Here is an 18,187-nt window from a genome sequence, read left to right as displayed (position 1 = left end):
GTTTGGTATGCTGGAAGTTCAGTGTGCCTATGCCTGCCGTCGGGACCGGTGGGCCGTGCGGCCGCCTAACGCAGGTCAGTTCAGGTGGTGATCGTAGCGTATGGGTCCGGTGTGAGGCCTTGTGGGACAAATGGGACAGTCCTGGTTGGGTCCCATCTGTGTCGCGGGGAAACTTGGCTCGTCTGGCTTTGTGGTTTGAGGCAGTCCATTGTTAGGCCTAAAGACTGTAGGAGTGGAGCCGCGTCACTCAGTTCTCGTATCTGGTGTAAGTCAGTACCTTGTTGGACCGTTAGGGTGTGGGATGGCCGCCAGCGGTAGCTGAGGCCTCTTTGACGGATGAGAGTGGTCAGTGGCTGGAGGGATCTTCTCCAGGCCAAGGTGCCGTTGGAGAGGTCCGCGTAGAAGCTCAGAGCCCTGCCATCCAACTGCGGGGGCGTTTTGCCCCGTAGGGCATCCAGTAGCGCCTTTTTGTCATTGCCGTTCCGGAAAGCAAGTATGGTGTCTCTGGTGGACCCAGCAGGCGCCTTAGGTGACTTGGGGACCCTGAATATGTTTTCTGGGTGAATGTTCTCTGCCTGTGCTAGCGGCAATATCGTTTTGAGCAAGCGGTTGATGACCTGTGGAAGGTCTGCCTCTGCTGTATTCTCTGGGAGCCCCCTGAGCTTCAGATTGTTACGCCGTCTGGCGTCTTCGTTCTCAGCCATGCGGTGTTCCTGAGAGCGTTGCTGTAGTTGGAGCTCCAGGACAGTGCTTTTAAGTTCTTTAATGTCCTCGGTATTTGTGTCGGTTCGGGTCTCCACTGTAGTTAGGCGGCTTGTTACCCCCTTTAGGTCCCCCCTCAGCGCTGTGATCTCCTTGTGGATATCGTCGTGGTGATCCGCTAGCATCTGCCTGAGGATTGCCACTGTTACCGGTGCGGAGTCCTGAGTGGCGTTGGACGGTGGTGAGGGTCGTCCAGCTGTGTGGGTTGGTATGTATTCCTCCCCTGAGAGGTCATCGGAGAAGTCCGAACAACCTCCGTGGAGTGCCGCCATGTTGGCTTCGTTTGCGCCACGGGCCTGCCGCCACATGTCTCCTATGGTGAGTCCTGGGTTGTTTTTCCCCGGGTTTTTTTTGGTGGTTTTGCGACCCATGTTGTTACAGTGCGGGCCGGGGGCAGTTGCCGTGGTTCTGTAGCCGGTTAGGTGGGTTTTTGTCCGTATTTGCTCGCTTGGGCCTCGGAGCTCCAGAAGAGTGCGACCGTTTGTTTCGGCTGTCAAGCTCCGCCTCAAGATTACATTTTTGTAAAGACCTGATGATTATAATCTTGGGAGGGGATTTAGTGGCCTTTATTTTGCATATGCAGGTCACTAGACCGTGGTCACTGAAACTGTTAGGGTGAACGCCCGCCTCCTGGATTCTTTCAGGACAACTGGAGAGAATTAAATCAATCTAATTATCATATACATAAATAATTTCATAAATATACATGTAGACTTTAAATATATAAATATGTATGTAAATTTAAATTCTGCGTGCATATTTATGTAATATTTTTACATAATTAAGTAATTTTATTGATTGCAATTTGGGGGATCTGCCTGACAACCCAGGCAGAAAGTCCAGATAATTTAATTTGCTAGCACTGTATTTAACCCTGTAACTTTCCATGACACCCTAAAACCTGTACATGGGGGGAACTGTTTTACTTGGTAGACGTTGCTGAACACAACGATGATATTGTCAGTGAAAGTGCCTTTTTTTGCATTTTTCACACACCAACAGCTCTTTCACTGATGATATCATTGTTGTGATACCTTTTACTATTTTGAAACACTAACATTTGTATTCAGCGAAGTCTTATGAGTATAACAGTATCCCCCATGTACAGGTTTTATAGTGTTTTTGGAAGTTACAGGGTCAAATATAAGGCTGTTTTTTAACATTGAAATTTGCCATTGGTATGTTGCCTATGAGAGCGTATGAATGAGAATTACCCTCATGATGGCATACCATTTGCAAAAGAAGACAACCCAAGTGTGATGAACCGAACCTTGTCACGGGCTCCTGGAGGAGCCTGCTAGCCAGCCTCTTGCCCCAGGATTATGGGCCATGCAAAATACACTGGGGGAAAAAGGTCTATACACCGACCGTCTCCTGCACCTCCCCAGCACCACATATGCTTCCATGAAGCGCTTGGACCGGCATGCCTCACCCAGCGCTGGCCACATACTTGGGACTGGGGCACTTCCCTCACGGTCACCGATGCATCGGAAAGGTCTGTGTATTCCACAGGACTCACTGCGCCGGGGACAAAATCTTCTCTGGGCCACCCTCAAACCCAAAAGCAGGGTCCTTTACTTCTCCAGGGGGCAGTACGTCCGGAGATCCATCTGCAGGGCAGCAGCCGTCTGGGTCCCCAGAGCAGCATAAAAGTGATTCTCTATGGAAGTGAATATTCCCCTCCATGCCAGCATCCATGTGTGCTAGCGGGCTGTTCCTCAGGCAGCCTTTACCAGTGCAGGTGATCAGCGTTTTACTTACGCCGGAACTCCCACCGCAGTGAAAGCCTTCACCATGAGGTCGGGATATCCCCCGCCGGCCAAAGGGGGTGGGGGGAAGCGGGGTAGTGCCCTGAGCTGGAGGATTTCTCTGTGTAGGAAGGCATCTCTCGTGTGGTGTCAGTCTTCTGCCTGGGTGTCTCATTAGAGCGTATCTTCGTGTTGTCAGGTTTAATTCAACAGCCGCATGAGTCCAGGCTCGTGGTGGCCTGTAGGCCGGGGATAGCAGCTTCTGCTCTCCCGGTGTGCGATAAGGTTCTTTCGGGTATTCGACTGAAGCTGGGGTTATTCTCCATACAGTGACATCGGAGAATCCGACTTTGGAGCGGTCGGTATCTTCATTTTGTGTCATTTTCATGGGCTCGGATCTGGAGCCAAAGCAGATGGCCTCCAGTCAGCTCCGCGGTCATGGTCATTTGGTAGGGGCTCTAATTATAATATTGAAGGCTGGAGAATCTAGTGTCCTCCCCTGGCCCACACCCATTGGCGGTAGGTGTAAAATCAAATGGGGGACTTAATGTCCCCTAGATCCTCCATCTTCTATATCATTAACAATGGAGGGTTGGACATGCCTCTATTCCTCACCCTAAATAGCGGTATGCCCCTTCTCTCAGGTGGTAGGGGACTCCAGTCCCATAGCCACCGCCATTAAACTTAAAGGATCACTATAGGGTCAGGAACACAAACATGTATTCCTGACCCTATAATGTTAAAACCACCATCTAGCCCCCCTGGGCCCCTCATTCCTTCATAAATATAGAAAAATCTTACTGTATTCAAGCCTGAAGCTGTAGCTCTGCATGCTGTTTGCCTCAAAAAAAACAAGCAGTCTACTGACCTCGTCAGAAGTGGTAGCCTGATCCAATCACAGTAATTCCCCATAGGATTGGCTGAGACTGACAAAGAGGCATATCAGGGGCAGAGCCAGCATGATTCAAACACAGTCCTGGCCAATCAGCATCTCCTCATAGAGATGAATTGAATCAATGCATCTTTATGAGGAAAGTTCAGCATCTGCATACTGAATGTTTGGATGCATTTTAGGCAGCCATGACCCAGGAAGGATCTCTAACAGCTATCTGAGGAGTGGCCAGTGAAGTTATCACTAGGCTGTATTGTAAACACTGCATTTTCTCTGAAAATACAGTGTTTACAGCAAAAAGCCTGAAGGTAATGATTCTACTCACCAGAACAAATTCAATAAGCTGTAGTTGTTCTGGTGACTATAGTGTCCCTTTAAATAACTCTGACCCTAATAATATTGATGAAAAATATATACTTGCCATCAAGAGCTTTTAAATATTGCCCACTGGCTGCTGGCTGCTAGTAGACATGTGCAATTTGTTTTGGTCCGAATAGGAATTCAGACGAATTTCGGACAATTCGGGTACTTCCGAATTGCCGATGTCCCGAAGTTACGAAATTGCCGAAGTGCCGAAGCACAGTATTGCCTAAGTACTAATATACTTATCCAGTGAAAGAAGAAGAATGTTACATTGTATACAATTTTAAATAAAACGTATACAAACATAGCCAGGATTCACCTGTAAGCATTTGCAACACTTACAACAATCAAGTAACATACATTCATATAAAATGTAAGTTACTTAGCCAGTCAGTTTAATGACAGGAATGAATAAGTAGATAACTCCCTAATTCCCACGGTATAAGGGAGCTATCAACTAAAAGGCTGAAAGACCTAAATTGGTCTTTCAGACAAATGTACTAATGCTAAGTAAAGATTACTTAGTATTAGTAAATTATGCCCCTACTCGTTATAGCGCCTATGGCTGCTCACTGTAACCACAAAAAAAATAAGCCCCCCCCCCGGCCCCCACCCCTGAGCGGCGGGTGGGGGCCCTAATGTAAAATAATGGGGGGGGGACCTATTGTCCTCCCCCCGGGCCCCCACCCCTGAGCGGTGGGTGGGGGCCCTAAATCAGAATAAGGGGGGGGACCTAATGTCCTCCCCCTGGCCCCCACCCCTGAGAGGTGGGTGGGGGCCCTAAATCAGAATAAGGAGGGGGACCTAATGTCCTCCCCCTGGCCCCCACCCCTGAGCTGTGGGTGGGGGCCCTAAACAAGAATAAGGGGGGGACCTAATGTCCTCCCCCCTGGCCCCCACCCCTGAACGGCGGGTGAGGGCCCTAAATCAGAATAGGGGGGGGGCTAATGTCCCCCCCCCTGAGCGGTGGGTGGGGGCACCAAATCAGAATAAGGGGGGACCTAATGTCCTCCCCCCTGGCCCCCACCCCTGAGCTGTGGGTGGGGGCCCTAAACAAAAATAATGGGGGGGGACCTAATGTCCTCCCCCTGGCCCCCACCCCTGAACGGCGGGTGGGGGCCCTAAATTGGAATAAGTGGGGACCTAATGTCCTCCCCCTGGCCCCCACCCCTGAACGGCGGGTGGGGGCCCTAAATTGGAATAAGTGGGGACCTAATGTCCTCCCCCCTGGCCCCCACCCCTCAGCGGCGGGTGGGGGCCCTAAATACTAATAAGGAGGGGGACCAAAGGTCCTCCCCCCTGGCACCCACCCTTGAGCGGCGGGTGGGGGCCCTAAAAAATGTCCCATCCCCCCAGGTGACTAGGGGTCCCCAAACCCCTAGTCACCCCTCCCCCCCCAATAAAAATTATCCCCCTACCTACCCCCCTCACCCTAAAAATAATGAGGGGGGACCATTAACTAAGAACCTGTAAAAAAAAAAAAAAAAAAAAACTTACCATTCGATGTTTTCTTTCTTCTAAAATCTTATTTTTTTCAGACCCCAAAAAGGCCAAATAAAAATCCATAATAACCGACGCAATTATAAAAAATATTTTTTTTTTTTTAAAAAGCGCAAAAAAAAACCAACCCATCTTCACCCATGGAGGGCTCCACGCAGACTGAGCTCTGCCGGTCAGGGGAAGGCTTATAAAGCCTTGCCCCGCCCTGCAATTAGGCTCAGAGCACTCTCCAATTAGAGTGCTCTGACAGGTAAATGAAGAGACTGACAGGTAAGTCTCTACATATACCTGTCACAGTACTCTGGTTGGTTGGTTGGTTTGAAATCAGAGTGCTCTGTGTCATATTACACAGCGTGGGGAAGTTCTTTGGAATTTTACCACGCTGTGTAATTTGACTCATAACTCTCTGATTGGTGGATTAAGTAACCAATCAGAGAGTTATGAGTCAAATTACACAAGCACCTCGCTGGACACCACAACCACCACAACCGCTGTAGCTTAACTGGAGCCGCGCCGTCTTCCATCCACCCTGGAATCAGCTTCTGTCCTCCAGGACCATGTGGGGAAGACCTCTCCTCTAGGAGAGAGTATCAGGAACAAGAGCTAAGTGATTCAACCTCAAGGGAGTATGCAGAGCATAGCAATCCCCAGTGTGATATAGCAGTTCCCTCCAATAACGAGACAAGGCTACGTATTGAGGGTCAAGAAGATCTCTGATGTTTAATGGCAGGTACTCTCTTTTTATGCAGTGCTCCCCTGCAAGGGAGACACCCACAGGCAATTAGGCATTAACCAATAAGATAACGGTTACATCCCACAGATTCCCGCCCCTCTGCTTGGGAGATAATAGAGTTTCTTGCTGTATCTCCTCAATTATCTCCAAGCTAAAACTTATACATTTTTATACAATTTTGTAACTTTCTCTTTTTACATCGTACATGAATAAAATGTACATTTTTAGGAACAACGCAACTTGTGGAACAACATATTAAAAATTCGTGAAAATCCGTTCAGTGGTTCCAGAAATATTAAAAAGTCTCTATGGACCGACCGCAAGCACATTTTCATGCCCACATTTTCATACAGTTCCATGGATTTGGGCTGTGCGGTCGGTCTATTTTGCACCGAGAAAATGAGAATCACAGAGAATCTTCGAACGGGACTTAGTCTCCAGCCGCGGTGTCGAAGAAGGTACGGGTCAGCGGTGTTTGTGCAATTGGGTAGCTGCAAACAGTTCCATAGATTTGGCTGCACACACCGCTGACCGCGTTCGAATAAGTTAAAATGGCCGCCGCCACGTGTTCGTTTGTCGAATGGCGGCCACTTCAATGACTTCGGCACTTCGACGACTTCGGCACTTCGACTGCATCCGAAGTGCCAGTTTAAAAGTACAAACCCTTTCTTTGTACCACACAGATAAAGGGCCAGAAACAGTATACAAAAATCCATCGTGCCCAAATGCAGTTTTTAAAGGGCAATACATCCCAGGGCCATAGTCGCAGGGCAGGAGGCTAGCGATCAGTCCTCTCCAATGCCCAGTGGCAAATGGCAGTTTGTCACAAGAACTTAAGGCCATCTGTCTACCAGCTGAAGCTCAACAGAAGATGGGTGTTGCAACAGGACAATGACCCAAAGCATAGAAGTAAATCAACATCACAATGGCTTAAACAGAAGAAAATATGCCTTCTGAAGTGGCCCAGTCAGAGTCCTGACCTCAACCCGATTGAGATGCTGTGGCATGACCTCAAGAAAGCGATTCACACCAGACATCCCAAGAATATTGCTGAACAGAAACAGTTCTGTAAAAAGGAATGGTCAAGAATTACTCCTGACCGTTTGTGCACGTCTGATCTGCAACTACAGGAAACGTTTGATTGAAGTTATTGCTGCCAAAGGAGGTTTAACCAGTTATTAAATCCAAGAATTCACATACTTTTTCCACCTGCACTGTGAATGTTTACATGGTGTATTCAATAAAAAAATGGCAACATTTCATTATTTGTGTGTTATTAGTTTAAGCAGACTGTGATTGTGACTTAGATGATGATCAGATCACATTTTATGACCAATTTGTGCAGAAATCCATATCATTCCAAAGGGTTCACATACTTTTTCTTGCAACTGTAAATTGGTCTTTCAGCCAAATTTACTAATACTAAGTATAGATTACTTAGTATTAGTAAATGATGCCCCTACTCGCTATACTGCGAGTAGGGGCATGTCTAGTAAACAGTGAGCAGCCTGTAGCTGCTCACTGTAAAAAAACTAAACAAACAAAAAAAGTTTCCCCTCCCCCGTCCCCCCATCCCTGAATGGTGGGTGGGGGCCCTAAAGAAGAATAAGGGGGACACACCTATTGTCCTCCCCCCGGCCTCCACCCCTGAGCGGCGGGCAGGGACGGACTGGGGATACAAAGCAGCCCTGGAAAAAAAAAATCTATGCCAGCCCCATAAGTCATTGCACCATATATTGTCGCATTATTATTATTATTGCCATTTATATAGCGCCAACAGATTCCGTAGCGCTTTACAATAGCATGTAATATGTAAGGCTATGTCTTGCCACCCTAGATGATTGAGTAATTAATAAATATATATTAATAAAAAAAAAAAAAAAAATATATATATATATATATATATATATATATATATATATATTGTTTTTTCTAATAAAAAAATATTGGTTCTTTCAGAGTAAAACATTTAATTATACAGTAAGCATACTCACATGCAGACACAGACAATCTCACTGACACACACAAGCTCATTGATACACAGCCTCATAGACAAACAATTTCACTAATATACATAAGCTCATTGACATAAAAACACAAGCTCACTCACTAGCAGGCACACACACACATGCAAGCAAGCTCACTCACTAGCAGGCGCATACACACACAGCTTAATGTAGTGGTTCTGGTGTCTATAGCCTGTCCCTGCAGGCTTTTGAATGTAAACACTGACTTTTCAGAGAAAAGGCAGTGTTTACATTGCTTCCTAGTGACACCTCTAGTGACAGACACTCAGGCGGTTACTAGAGGCGCTTCCTGTGTCAGTGCGGATTGGCTGAAGTGAGTAAAACACTATTTTTAAAAACACACACAGACACCACGACTGACACACACAAACACACCATGACAGACATACACACACCATGACAGACACACCATGACACAGACAGACACACACACACACACCATGACACAGACAGACACACACACACCATGATACAGACACACCGTGACACAGACACACACACCATGACAGACACACACACAGCATGACACACACAGGGCCGGTGCAAGGATTTTTGCCGCCCTAGGCAAAACAAATTTTGCCGCCCCCCCCCATATGTCCTGCCCACTATGTGACATCACAATGCCCCGCCCATATGCTCTGCCATATGGGCCAACGCCAGTCTTCACAAAGTGTCTTTTATCTGAAAAGACAGTGTGTTTACATTAAAAAGCCTACAGGCACAGGCTATAGACACCAGAACTACTACATTATGCTGTAGTGCTTCTGGTGACTATAGTATCCATTTAATGTGAGGTAAATTAGAGATTAGTGCCACTAATAATATATTGGATTGCCTACTTACCACCAGATGAGGACAAGAGGCTGATGATGGGCTCAGTCTGGCTCCACAGGTCTGGTGTAGAAGAGGTTCTCTGGAGACTGTTTGTAACAGTGCTCACAACAATTAACGAACAGGAAGCAGCTCCATTTTTTAGGGCCCCTTACACAGCTCAAGGTCTGGGCCCCCAGGGGGCATACGCCTACAATGCCCACTCATAAATCCACCTACATGGCCCATCCATGAGTTGGGGATGTTTTATGTGTGCAATCTGTGTAAGGGATGTAGTGTGTTTATAGGGGATGTAGTGTGTGTTTGCGTGTAAGGAATGCATTGTATGTTTCTGGGTGTGTGTGTGTGTGTGTGTAAGGGATGCAAGGTGTGTTTCTGTGTATGTAATTGAATGCAGTGTGTGTCTAAGGGGTGCATTAATTATGTAAGAGAACGTAAGGGATGTATTGTGTGTTTCGGGTGTGTCTGTGTGTGAGTAGGAATGCATTGTATGTTTCTGTGTGTGTGTGTGGGGGGGATGCATTGTGTATGTGTGTAGTGTAAAAGAGAGGGTTTGTGGGGTAGGATAGGGATAGGGATAGGGGAACAGCTCTTTATTTAAAAAAAAAAAAAAAATCATAGTGCTCTCCCCTCCGGTCAATTATTGATTTCCCCTTCCCTTCTGTCCCTCCGTGTTCTCCCCTTCTGTCACTTAGTGCTCTCCCTTGGCCCCGTCCCTCTGCAGTCCCCCCTTGGTGGTCTTCTCACTCCCCCCTCTCCCCCTTAGTGGTCCTCCCTCTCCCAAACCCCTTAGTGGTCCTCCCTCTCCCAAACCCCTTAGTAGACCTTCCCCTACTCCCCCCACCCCCTTAGTGGTAATCTCCCCCCCTTAGTGGTCCTTACCCTCCTCCCCTCTCCTTAGTAGTGCTCTCTCCTTACCCCCCTTTAGTGGTCCTTCCCCCCCTTAGTGGTCCTCCCTCTCCCAAACCCCTAGTGGACCTCCCCTCCTCCTCCCTCAGTGGTCCTTACCTCCCCACCCCCGTTCCTCCTGTGTTCCTTCACCCCCCTCCCCCAGTGGTCCTGACTCACCCCTCCCCTAGTGGTCCTTACTTCCCCCTCCCCTCCCCTAGTGGTCCTTTCTCCCCCCTCCCCTACTGGTCCCTACCTTCCCCACTCCTAGTGGTCCTTCCTCCCCCCTCCCCTAGTGGTCCTTATCCCCCCTCCCTCCCCTAGTGGTCTTATCCCCCCCTCCCTCCCTCCCCTAGTGGTTCTTATCCCCCTCCCTCACCTAGTGGTTCTTATCCCCCCTCCCTCACCTAGTGGTTCTTATCCCCCCTCCCTCACCTAGTGGTTCTTATCTCCATCCTTCCTCCCCTAGTGGTCCTTATCCCCCCCTCCCTCCCCCTCGCCTAGTGGTCCTTATCCCCCCCTCCCTCCCCTAGTGGTTCTTATCCCCCCCTCCCTCCCCTAGTGGTTCTTATCCCCCCCTCCCTCCCCTAGTGGTTCTTATCCCCCCTCCCTCCCCTAGTGGTCCTTATCCCCCCTCCCCTAGTGGTCCTTATCCCCCCTCCCCTAGTGGTCCTTATCCCCCCCTCCCTCCCCTAGTAGTCCTTATCCCCCCTCCCTCCCCTAGTAGTCCTTATCCCCCCTCCCTCCCCTAGTGGTCCTTATCCCCCCTCCCTCCCCTAGTGGTCCTTATCCCCCTCCCTCCCCTAGTGGTTCTTATCCCCCTCCCTCCCCTAGTGGTTCTTATCCCCCCCTCCCTCCCCTAGTGGTTCTTATCCCCCCCTCCCTCCCCTAGTGGTTCTTATCCCCCCTCCCTCCCCTAGTGGTTCTTATCTCCCCCTCCCTCCCCTAGTGGTCCTTACCCTCCCCTCCTGCCCATGTAGCGTGGCCGGGCGGCGCGGAACTCGGGACAGGAACCTCTGTTTCCTGTACCCGGCCGCCGGCGGACTGAAGGGAAGCGCTCACTGAGTGAGCACTTCCTGTCATTCCGCCGGCGGCCGGGTACAGGAAACCGAGGTTCCTGTCCCACGTTCCGCGCGCCCGGCCACGCTACATGGAGAGACCGGCAGGAGGGAGCGCTCTGCGCCTCCCTCCTGCCGGTCACTCAAACCCGGACGCCCTCCATGCAGCAGTGCTGCGCCGCCTGAGGCTTGTAAAAGCGCTCAGGTGGCGCAGCATGAGGAGCGACACCGGGCCAAAGCGGGTGTGTCAGGCCTTCAGCGTGTGCTCTGCAGACCTCTGCCAGTGTACTTTGCCAGTTGCCACTCATATCTGGTGTCACAATAGCTTAATCTTGACATTTAAAAACAACTGTTATAGATTGAATAGCAGTTACTTGTCTTCAAGCGGGTGTGTCAAGCCTATAGCGTGTACTCTGCCAACCTCTGCAAGTGCACATTGCCACTCATATCTGGTCTCACAGTAGCTTGCACGCATAGTACCAGTAATCCAAAAAAAATGACAGGCAGAGGCAGGCCACCCCGCAGGGGCCATCGTGGTCGTGGTGCTGTGATTCCCTTTGGCCCTAAAATAATGCCCAGTTTTCAGAGGCCACGTACCCTGAACTTGAAAAGTTTGAGGACATAGTTGACTGGCTAACACAGGACACCCAATCTTCTACAGCTTCCGCTCGGAACCTTGACGCACCATCCTCCTCCAGCTTAGCTTCAGGCACCTCTCAAGATACCACTCACCCGCCTGCCGCCACCACCAAAACTAGCACCACAGCCGCTTTAATTGGTATGTCAGAGGAGTTATTCACACATCCGTTTGAAGAAATGAGTGATGCGCAACCATTATTGCCAGAGGATGTAGATAACAGGGATATGTCTCAGGCAGGCAGCATTACACACATGGACGTACAGTGTGATGATGATGATGTTGTACCCGCTGCTGCTTCCTTTGCCGAGTTGTCAAATACAAGTGAAGCGGTTGATGATGACGATGCGTCCATGGATGTCACGTGGGTGCCCGCTCGGCAAGAAGAAGAACAGGGCGAAAGTTCAGATGGGGAGACAGAGAGGAGGAGGAGGAGGAGACGAGTTGGAAGCAGGGGGAGGTCGTCGCAAGGAGCTAGTGGCACAGTCAGACAGCATGCATCGGCACCCGGGATCAGCCCGACAGCACGCCAATCAACGCATGCTGTGTCCACCACCAGAATGCCGTCATTGCAGAGCTCAGCAGTGTGGCATTTTTTTGGTGTGTCTGCCTCTGACAACAGCGATGCCATTTGCAACCTGTGCCAAAAGAAACTGAGTTGTGGGAAGTGCAACACCCACCTAGGTACAACTGCTTTGCGTAGGCACATGATCGCACATCACAAACGCCTATGGGATCAACACATGAGTACAAGCAGTACGCAAACTCTAAGCCGCCATCCTCCTCCTGGTCCAGCATCTTCAGCCACGTCAACCACTGCTGTCCTCCTTGCCCCCTCTCAACCATCCGCCACTCCGTCTCCTGCCTTGAGCAGTTTCCGCTCATCTGCCCACAGTCAGGTGTCTGTCAAGGACATGTTTGAGCGTAAGAAGCCAATGTCAGAAAGTCACCCCCTTGCCCAGCGTCGGACAGCTGGCTTGTCCGAACTATTAGCCCGCCAGCTTTTACCATACAAGCTGGTGGAGTCTGAGGCGTTCAAAAAATTTGTAGGTATTGGGACACTGCAGTGGAAGGTACCCGGCCAAAATTTTTCACAAAAGGCAATCCCCAACCTGTACTCGATTGTGCAAAAGGAAGTAATGGCATGTCTGGCACACAGTGTTGGGGCAAGGGTCCATCTGACCACTGATACCTGGTCTGCAAAGCATGGTCAGGGCAGGTATATCACCTACACTGCGCATTGGGTAAACCTGCTGACTGCTGGCAAGCATGGAATGCATGGCTCTGCAGAGGAGTTGGTGACACCGCCACGACTTTCAGGCAGGCCTGCTGCCACCTCCTCTACTCCTCCTACTCCATCCTCTTGCATAACCTCCTCGGCTGAGTCCTCTTCTGCTGCTGCGTCTTGCTCCACATCAACGGCACCCCCCCTGCTCCCCAGGTACTATTCCACATCCCGGATACGGCAGTGTCACGCCGTCTTGGGTTTGACTTGCTTGAAAGCAGAGAGTCACACCGGACAAGCACTCCTGTCCGCCCTGAACGCACAGGTGGAAAAGTGGCTGACTCCGCAGCAACTGGATATCGGCAAAGTGGTTTGTGACAACGGAAAAAATTTGTTGGCGGCATTGAAGTTGGGCAAGTTGACACATGTGCCGTGCATGGCACATGTGTGTAATCTGATCGTACAACGCTTTGTGTATAAGTACACAGGCTTACAGGACGTCCTGAAGCAGGCCAAGAAGGTGTGTGGCCATTTCAGGCGTTCCTACACGGCCATGGCGCACTTTGCCGATATCCAGCGGCGAAACAACAGGCCTGTGAGGCGCTTGATTTGCGACAGCCCGACACGTTGGAATTCAATATTACTAATGTTCGACCGCCTGCTCCAACAAGAAAAAGCTGTTAATGAATATTTGTATGACCGGGGTGCTAGGACAGCCTCTGGGGAGCTGGAATATTTTTGCCACGTTACTGGACGCTCATGCGCAATGCCTGTAGGCTCATGCGTCCTTTTGAGGAGGTGACAAACCTAGTCAGTCGCAACGAAGGCACCATCAGTGACATCATACCATTTGTTTTCTTCCTGGAGCGTGCCCTGCGAAGAGTGCTGGATCAGGCCGTAGATGAGTGTGAAGAGGAAGAGGAAGAGGAAGAGTTGTGGTCACCATCACCACCAGAAACAGCCTTATCAGCATCGCTTGCTGGACCTGCGGCAATGCTGGAAGAGGATTGTGAGGAAGAGGAGTCAGAGGAGGAATGTGGCTTTGAGGAGGAGGAGGAAGACCAACCACAACAGGCATCCCAGGGTGCTCGTTGTCACCTATCTGGTACCCGTGGTGTTGTACGTGGCTGGGGGGAAGAACATACCTTCATTGACATCAGTGAGGAGGAGGAACGAGAAATGAGTAGCTCGGCATCCAACCTTGTGCAAATGGGGTCTTTCATGCTGTCGTGCCTGTTGAGGGACCCTCGTATAAAAAGGCTGAAGGAGAACGACCTGTACTGGGTGTCCATGCTACTAGACCCCCGGTATAAGCAGAAAGTGGCGGAAATGTTACCGAATTACAACAAGTCGGAAAGGATGCAGCATTTGCAAAATACATTAAAAAGTATGCTTTACACAGCGTATAAGGGTGATGTCACAGCACAACGGGAATCTAACAGGGGAAGAGGTGGAAGTCATCCTCCTCCTCCCACGACCACGCCAGCAAGGACAGGACGCTTTAAAGACGTGTTGTTGATGGAGGACATGCAGAGCTTTTTAAGTCCTACACATCGCCACAGCCCTTCGGGATCCACCCTCAGAGAACGACTCGACGACAGGTAGCAGACTACCTCGCCTTAACTGCAGATATTGACACTCTGAGGAGCGACGAACCCCTTGACTACTGGGTGTGCAGGCTTGACCTGTGGCCTGAGCTATCCCAATTTGCGATAGATCTTCTGGCCTGCCCTGCTTCAAGTGTCCTGTCAGAAAGGACCTTCAGTGCAGCAGGAGGTTTTGTCACTGAGAAGAGAAGTCGCCTAGGTCAAAAAAGTCTAGATTACCTCACCTTTATTAAGATAAATGAGGGATGGATCCCGAAGGGACTGACACTGGGCGATACATTCGACTAAAAACGACCTGATGAGGTGAGCTGCCTTGGGCGAAAAATGGTCCACACGCTGCAGTATTTTAGCTCTGAATGCCGGTTGACTTGCGTGACTTATCCGCCACCAACTAGGGTTCAAGCCGCAATGTTTTAGGGCACTTTGTGCCTGGGAAACAAACATCAATTTTTATGGCCGCTGCTACAGCAGCGGCTGCAACAATACCTAATTTTTCAGTCATGTGTACATGCCTAATTTTTCGGCCCTCTGGTGCTGCACTGTGGCTTCAAAAACCAAACCAAAAAAAAAGGCACATAGTGACCCTATGTAGGGGGAACAGTCCCTATTCTGCTGTGTGTCAGTGTGTATCAGGGATCATTAGGATAGGTGTCAATCCATATCTGCCAATTGACCCTATGTAGGGGCAACAGTCTCTATTCTGCTCTGTGTCAGTGTGTATCATGGTCTCTGAGGACAGGTGTCAATCCATATCTGCCAAGTGACCCTATGTAGGGGGAACAGTCTCTATTCTGCTCTGTGTCAGTGTGTATCATGGGCTCTGAGGACAGGTGTCAATCCATATCTGCCAAGTGACCCTATGTAGGGGTAACAGTCTCTATTCTGCTCTGTGTCAGTGTGTATCAGGGGCTTTGAGGACAGGTGTCAATCCATATCTGCCAAGTGACCCTATGTAGGGGTACAGTCTCTATTCTGCTCTGTGTCAGTGTGTATCATGGTCTCTGAGGACAGGTGTCAATCCATACCTGCCAAATGACCCTATGTAGGGGTAACATCTCTATGCTGCTCTGTGTCAGTGTGTATCATGGTCTCTGAGGACAGGTGTCAATCCATACCTGCCAAGTGACCCTATGTAGGGGTAACAGTCTCTATTCTGCTCTGTGTCAGTGTGTATCATGGGCTCTGAGGACAGGTGTCAATCCATATCTGCCAAGTGACCCTGTGTAGGGGGAACAGTCCCTATTCTGCTCTGTGTCAGTGTGTATCAGGGGCTTTGAGGACAGGTGTCAATCCATATCTGCCAAGTGACCCTATGTAGGGGGAACAGTCCCTATTCTGCTCTGTGTGAGGAGGAGGAACGGGAAATGAGTAGCTCGGCATCCAACCTTGTGCAAATGGGGTCTTTCATGCTGTCGTGCCTGTTGAGGGACCCTCGTATAAAAAGGCTGAAGGAGAACGACCTGTGCTGGGTGTCCACGCTACTAGACCCCCCGGTATAAGCAGACAGTGGCGGAAACGTTACCGAATTACAAGTCGGAAAGGATGCAGCATTTGCAAAATAAATGAAAAAGTATGCTTTACACAGCGTATAAGGGTGATGTCACAGCACAATGGGAATCTAACAGGGGAAGAGGTGGAAGTCATCCTCCTCCTCCCACGACCACGCCATATCTGCCAAGTGACCCTATATAGGGTCCCTATTCTGCTCTGTGTCAGTGTGTATCAGGGATCCTTAGGATAGGTGTCAATCCATATCTGCCAAGTGACCCGATTTAGGGGGAACAGTCCCTATTCTGCTCTGTGTCAGTGTGTATCAGGGCCTCTGAGGACAGGTGTCAATCCATATGTCAAGGTGTCAATATGTCATATGTCAGGTGTCAATCCATATCCATTGCGATTTAAGAATGTTAGGAGATTTCTGCCCTTTATGGATTAAAACCAGACTCTGCATCAATCCCCCTCCGGCATGCCACAGTCCAGGTGTTAGTCCCCTTGAAACAACTTTTCCATCACTTTTGTGGCCAGAAACAGTCCCTGTAGGTTTTAAAATTCGCGTGCCCATTGAAGTCAATGGAGGTTCGCCTGTTCGCGAACGTTTGCGTGTTCGCGACATCACTAGTTAAAACTTACAAGGAAAGGTTATAAGGAAGCCAATAATGTGTGCAAAAAGGTGATTAGATTTGCTAAACTTCTAAATGAAAAAATGATAGCCAAAGAGAGAAAAACCAACCCCAAAGCCTTTTTTAAGTACATCAATTCTAAAAATAAAATAAAAATGAAAGTGTAGGTACTTTAAAAACCGGGATGGGGGTGTTAGTTAATGAAGACCAGGAAAAGGCAAAACTTTTAAATAACTATTTCTCCTCAGTATATATTAAGTAAGGACCTATGGCAATAGATATGCAAATGCTTGCTCTTTAATCTTTCAAGATTCTTTTATTTCAGGAAGTGTTCCGGAAGGTTGGAAGAAGGCGGATGTTGTTCTTATGTTCAAAAAGGGTTCAAAATCCTTGCCTGGAAATTATAGATCTGTTAGCTTAACTTCTGTAGCTGGAAAAGTATCTGAAAGGTTATTAAGGGAAAATATTCAAGAATTCCTTGAGAAGATCATGGTTGCCAGCATAAATCAGCATGGTTTCATGAAGCACATGTCATATCAAACTAACCTAATTGCATTCCCAGAAGAAGTATAAGTATAGATCAGGGTGTTGTAGTGGATGTGATCTGTTTGGATTTTGCCAAGGCATTTGATTCAGTTTCACACAATAGATAGATTAGAGTCAGTGCACTCTAACTATGGCTGGATTTTCGCTCACATGGCTAGTTTAGGAGTGGACCTTTTAATGTATATTTATTTGAATTTTGTCCTTTAGAAGATGATAAATAAGAGTTAACAAACGTGTTTGTTTTAGGAAAAAAAAGTATACTACCTAGAAATAGCAAAGTGGAAACCCATGCATGCACACTTGCACTTCCGTGTTGTCACACTGATACCGGAGAAACTGACGAAAGCCAAGCACAGAGAGATGGACACAGGTTTCTTCAGGAAGGAAGAGATTCTTTATTCGATTCACTGACCGGGACTCAGAGGGACTAATGTCACCAAAATACAACAAGATCTGAGCCCCGAACAATAGTGTAGGCTCCTTATATAGGCATGTAACTCCTCCCATAATAAGCTCCACCCACACATACTCTTACCCAATCAATCGAACAAGAACTAACTTCCTGTTTGACCACATGGCTTACCCAGCACAATGGAGGAGGGGAATACTACATCCTGTATTCTCGCACATGCTCCGTACACTACTGATTGTATCTTTGCCACGTGCAACCAACCGACCGATACACCAGTATATGCACGTACACATGCCACGTGGTAATCTCGGCCTACTAAATTTACTTTTACCGAGATTCCACCACATTCCCCCCTTTGATGCTTCTGATATTTTCACAATTCCAAAGGCATCACTTAACCATAGTTTGCATATACCTCAGGTTGCCATGAACCAGACCAGACTTTGCGACTCCCTAAAGACATGAATCCCTCAACATTCCTCTTCCTGTACTAGTTCTCCCTGATTTAGAGCCTCATATCTATATATAGCCATTATCTGTGCGGCAGCCTTTCTCTCTGCTATATTTTCTATAATGCCTTGCACAGATCTAACTACCAAAGGAACAAGACATGGTGGGAGAAGACACAGCATCAAGATTAGCATGACTCCACCTACCAATGCCTTAAGTCCTCCAAACTGCTCATACCAGTTACCAAACCAACTACTTGGATTATACCCTTTCCATACCTGAGTAGGCAAATGTGCTAGTTTAACCATATGGCTAGTAAGCTCAGCTATTGCTTGTCCTTCATCATCTATTTGAAGACAGCAATTGCTTAGGTTAAACTTCCCACATA

The sequence above is a fragment of the Pelobates fuscus genome, chromosome 8, assembly GCF_036172605.1.
Source record: "Pelobates fuscus isolate aPelFus1 chromosome 8, aPelFus1.pri, whole genome shotgun sequence".
Lineage (NCBI taxonomy): Eukaryota > Metazoa > Chordata > Amphibia > Anura > Pelobatidae > Pelobates > Pelobates fuscus.
Note: the sequence above shows the minus strand (reverse complement) of the source record.